Source organism: Mandrillus leucophaeus, unplaced genomic scaffold, assembly GCF_000951045.1.
Source record: "Mandrillus leucophaeus isolate KB7577 unplaced genomic scaffold, Mleu.le_1.0 Scaffold763, whole genome shotgun sequence".
NCBI classification, from domain to species: domain Eukaryota; kingdom Metazoa; phylum Chordata; class Mammalia; order Primates; family Cercopithecidae; genus Mandrillus; species Mandrillus leucophaeus.
Window position 1 is genome coordinate 1,404,097 of NW_012108286.1, and position 5,607 is coordinate 1,409,703.

Genomic DNA, 5,607 nt, shown 5'->3' on the forward strand with positions numbered 1-5,607 from the left:
TGGCAGTGGCAGTGATGGCATAAATTGTTAATGTCATAGGTGTCAAGGGTTTTGGAGACCTCCTATTCTCATTTTCTCCACAGTGGGGAGACATAACTGAGGAGATCCATCTTGGTATCAGGTCTGAGCCAGCCTACAGGCAGGTGTAGTGGCATCAGGTTCCAGATGCAGGTTTTCAGAGTGGCTGTGGGGATGGGGTCCTAGGTTCAAGGTCTTACAAGTCTATTGTAGTAGCTGAGTCTTGGGGTGCATGTTTGTACTCTGTGACAGAGTTGAATGGAGGTTGTCCAGAGCCAGGATCTGTGACTCAGGAACTCCCTAGCAGCTTGGGCCCGGAGGGCCAGGTTTGTAGCTATGACTCTATGCCTGGAGGGCAAGGCATAGTGCTGGCCCAACTCTGGGGAAGAAAGGGTAGTCTGGAGGTTTGTACCCATGGAGCAAGGTATGACTGAAATTTAGGTACCTGAGCCAATAGGTTGGTTCAGAGATGACCCTGGGATGGATGGTTGGGCTTGGCAGTATCTCAGACCCTGTGAAGCCAGATGCAGCATCAGCAGCAAGTACCCCCGAATGGCAGAGCTAAGTTGTCTTTTGGGCCCCCAGGGGACAAGGACCCAGCACAGCAATGATTCCACTTCACAAGGGAAAGAGGTGTCTCAGCATCTCAGACTCTAGGTGACCAGCTCCAGAGAAACAAGGTATTAGAGTTGTTTGGCCTATACTGCAGTATGCCTCAGCCTAGCCACTGCTCTGTTTCCCTGTGATGTGAGGTACTATGTCATCTCAGCCCTAGGATGCACAGATGCTCAACATGGCCAGGGCAATTATTCCCCAGGGGTGATGTGCTGCTTCAGCCCAGGCCTGGAGGCCATGACTGTTCTGGGTGTTTTGAACACTATTTCCCTGGGATGTGGAGTGCCACTTCTGCTTAGGTACTAGTGAATGTCCTCTCTGGGTGGCCAAGGCACTGTTTTGTGGGATGCAAGGCACTGCTTCACCCTTAGCACTGGGAAGGCATGACCATTCTGAATGGTCAAAATACTGTTTTACCAGGAGACAGGGTACTGCTTCAACTCTGGCCTAGGGGTTGGGGGTAGGGGTAGGTGGAGCAGGTCCACCTCGAATGGCCCCAGTGGGAAAGAATGTAAGAGCTGTGCACAGCTCAGCTCAGGGATGTTGGGCCACTGGGCTGTGGTGCCTTGGTAGTGGCTTTGCCTCAGGATAAAGTGGAGCCATAGCTACTCACTCCTCGGACGAGACACACTCCAGTCATAGTCCCAGTTCCAAAATGGTGTAGCACAGTAGCTACTTGAGCCATAGGGAATAGAGCACAGTGTCAGCTTCTTCCCTGAGGGAGCACACAACTAGGTGGACTCCAGTTGGCTCTCAGCGGAGCTTAGTGCCTGTGAGGGCTGCAGGGGGCCCCAGTTGTGAGGTCTGTAGGTGTCCAAGGTGTTGATTGGGGTTGTTGGGGTCCTGAGACTTTACCTTCTTTCTGTAGGAAGTTGCTCCTGGTTCCAAGCTGATTGCAGTTGGGAATGGGGTGGTGGAAACCTGGTGTTTCCTTCTGTTTTCCATGTGACTGTCCTGAGTTTTTGTGCTCACCAGGATTTCTGTTGCTCCTCTGATGCACTTGGGTCCTCTCCCTCAGTTATTTTCACTAAATGCAGTTTATTTGTTGTTCTGGCTGTCTTTATGAGGGGGATGAGTGTCAGGGTCTTCTAGTAAGCCATCTTGCTTTACATTCTTAATTTATTTTAATTCACAAAACAACTCTTTTAAATTCCATTTTGTAAAAGATGACCTTGAAATTGACTACAAGTAATTTCCTGTGGTCAAACAGCTGAGAAGTGATAGCAGTAGAATTCAAACCTAAGCCTGACCCTGAATCATCCACTCTTTAGGGCATGCATTGATTCCTCTCAAGAAGTCTAACAGATGAAGGTGGAAAAGTAAACAGAAGAAAATATGTTTGACATTTGGACATTTTTGCTGAATTATAGTTCAAACTGAACTTCACCAGTTGTCATCAAATGATTACCATGAAGTATACTTTCATAAATATTATGTGTTGAACCTCTAACATAGTTTTTAAAAGGTATAAAAAATATTTTTCCCCAAATACACTTTTACTTATTACTTTAAAGTTATACTTTTTTATTGTACCACCAAGCATTATTGATTACTTACTACTATGCTAATAGCATTGTACTTATTCTCATCTTATACAGACTATTATGAGATAAGTTGATTTTTTTCTCTTTCACATGTTGAAAGAAGACAATAGGAAAGGACAATCTTTTTTGTCTTTTCAAGGATAGAAAGAAAAATCTAACCTTCATGCTACTAAAATTCCTCTTGCTAACTACATGATTACTGACTAAGGAATTTGCTATCATTTTTTAAAAGTTGAAAGAAACTGAGTATTTCTGGGCAATTTCAATATCCCTGAAAAGTCTGAACTTTATTCCTTCCCAGAAGGTTCACCCCTACATTTATTAGGCCTTTGTCAGAAGTACAAACAGAGATACACACCATAAATTTAAATATTTGTTATCAAATTGTTAAATAATACTCTTATGTCTTCCCTTGACAAATATAGCTTTATAATAACTTAGATGACCAGGTTAGAACTTCTGACCTCCTTGGTCATCTTCCCCAGAATACAGTGGCCTGACCTCTTTCAATTCCCATCTTTAGCTCCATCCTGCACTGTAGGGATCTTGTAGGCAACTCATCCTTACTTTAAACAAAACAAAACAAAAACAGCTGGCTTTGGCACATCTTGATCTTAGGATTGAAAACACTAGTGGCAATCTTCCCTTAGGGGGATGGACCTAAGAAGAATCCCACCCATGTCCTGGAAGAAAGCTTAAAGCCAGCCATTCAAGCAAGGTAGTCTGGAATCCTGGGAATTCAAATTGTGGTCTAGAAATGGGGCCACCAGCTCTGGAGCAGCATGCTCTATTTCTGCATAGATTCCTTGGCTTTGTGGGTATGTGGCTGGAGGAGGGCTGGAGTGGCTCCCTCTAAAATATAAGATCCAGGGCATCAGCCACATTTGCCCTTGTCTGAGAATGGTACTGCCTTTTGGTTTTGCATGGCCATGGTGGAGGCAGAGTAGCTCTGGATAATCTCATTGCTGGCAGATGAAGGCTAGCGCAAGGTATAGCTAGTATTCTTTCTTACCAATTATTAATAATCAACTAAAAAAAAAATCTATCTTGGAGTGAAATTTCTGACAAGATTCCCAGCAGGTCTTTGGAACCTCATCACCCTTCCCTTTTGCACTGACTTCTCATGGCTTGGGGCTCACTCATGAAACTGTAAAGTTAAGATCATTTCTGAATTTATTTCTTCATTTTGTTCTTCATTAGCTTCAGTTATCTTGATAATTCAAGCGAGCATAATTCTTTGGACTCCAAATAATTGTTGTTTAATCTCCTCTTTCTTTTTGGAATATAGAGGTGGTTTACCGAATATATCTGTAGATTCAGGACTTCCTCTAGACTTAGAACTTAAATGAAGATATTTTTTCTCTGTTCTCTTAAATTTCAAGTTATATTTGCCACCACAGGAAAAGAAGTGTAGATAGAATTCAAGAAAGACACATTATGAATTCTTTCCTATATAATGTTTGTCAGGTCTCTGAGCCCAAGCGAAGTCATCATATCCCCAGTGACCTGCACATATACATCCAGATGGCCTGAAGCAACTGAAGATCCACAAAAGAAGTGAAAATAGCCTTAACTGATGACATTCCACCATTGTGATTTATTTCTGCCCCAACCTAACTGATCAATGTACTTTGTAATCTCCCCCACCCTTAAGAAGGTTCTTTGTAATCTCCCCCACCCTTAAGAAGGTTCTTTGTAATTCTCCCCACCCTTGAGAATGTACTTTGTGAGATCCAGCCGCTGCCTGCAAAACATTGCTGGAAACTCCACCACCTATCCCAACACGTATAAGAACTAATGATAATCCACCACCCTTTGCTGACTCCTTTTTCAGACTTGGCCTGCCTGCACCCAGGTGAAATAAACAGCCATGTTGCTCACACAAAGCCTGTTTGGGGGTCTCTTCACATGGATACGTGAGACAATGTTTCTTGAATTTTTCCTGTGAAATCTAAAAATTAAATTTTATTTCCCCAATATAATAATAGTTTATTTTGTCCATAGAGAATAAATTAGTTCCTGTGCACTCTTTAAGTTTCAAATTTTCAACAAAAATTTGTGTATAGTATTACATTTTGTCAGAAAGGTAACTTGAAGATAACTAAAAAATAAGCTTGAAAATATTTGCTTATGCTGCATAGGCTTCTCAAAAGTTATTTTTAAAGACTGAGGAATTAGGCACCTGTCATTTTTGCCAGCTGGTGTAGATGTTAAAAATTACTGTCACTCTTCCGCCTGCTACTTTATTTTGCACCTGCTGTTACTTGAGTTACAGGCATTTCACACATGGTAATTTAATAAGGTTAGTTCCCATGACAATGTACTAGATATTATCCCATTGAGGGTTAAAGTGGTTTTATAAGGTCTTGAGGGAGAATCACTAAATATAAAACTTGAGATTAAAAATGTAATACCTTGCAGATATCACATTTTTCTAATTAAAACTTTTTAAAGGAGTATAGAAGAAATGACATTTAGCCACATATCCCAAAACAAAAATGAGCCTTTTATGATTGAATTATTTGTACCAGTCAACTTCTCTACATAGTGTCATTTGTAATTAAAACAAACAATTTTAATTGCCTGGTATAACACCTGCAGATAAATATATATTGAGAGCTGTGAACAGTGGTTCAATATAGTAGTCAAGAGCCACATGTTACTATTTAAATTCAAATTTAAATTAATTAAAAGAAAGCAATTAAAAATTCAATTCCTCCGTCACATGGGCCACGTTTCAAATTTTAATTGCTGCATGTGGCTAGTGGTTACCATATAAGACAGAGCAGATATAGATCTTCATTTTCACAGAAAGTTCTACTGGATGATGCTGTGTGATATTTCCAGTTCCTGGTCTTAGGGAAACTTGGCCTTAAAGATCATGAGACTATAGTGCACTTTCCTTAAGAGTGATTGCAGTGTCACAACATCATCATATCAACTACAAAACAGAGGCTGAAATCAAAGTTCTGCCACTGAAATCTGAGTGACCTTTGCTAGACAGAAGGAACACGTTGATCTGAAGCTCCCAATATCAGGAGAAAGTTGTTTCAGCTTCCAAAGATCTATAGGCAGGCAGGTACTTTTCAAATATTTTATAATCCTGTATATTACAATTATCTTTTGAGGGTGGTATGGAGAACTATTGACCACTCATCTCTTCTAAATAGTCAATTTTTAACCCTCCGATTGTGTCCTAAAGAAAAAATGATAGGTGATAGCATTCTTAAATAAAGTTTATACTATGAACTTTTCTGCTAATTTGTCTTACCACTTTTGACATCTATTAAAAGATTGAACTGATATTCTGGGACATGGGCATGCAAAGGGGAGGGAATTATAGTCGGAGAGAGAATATTGATAAACAGGATCTTGAGTTCTTAAGCAACAGTCCCATCCCAGAGGGTTTTTTTTAAAAGTTACAGCTGAA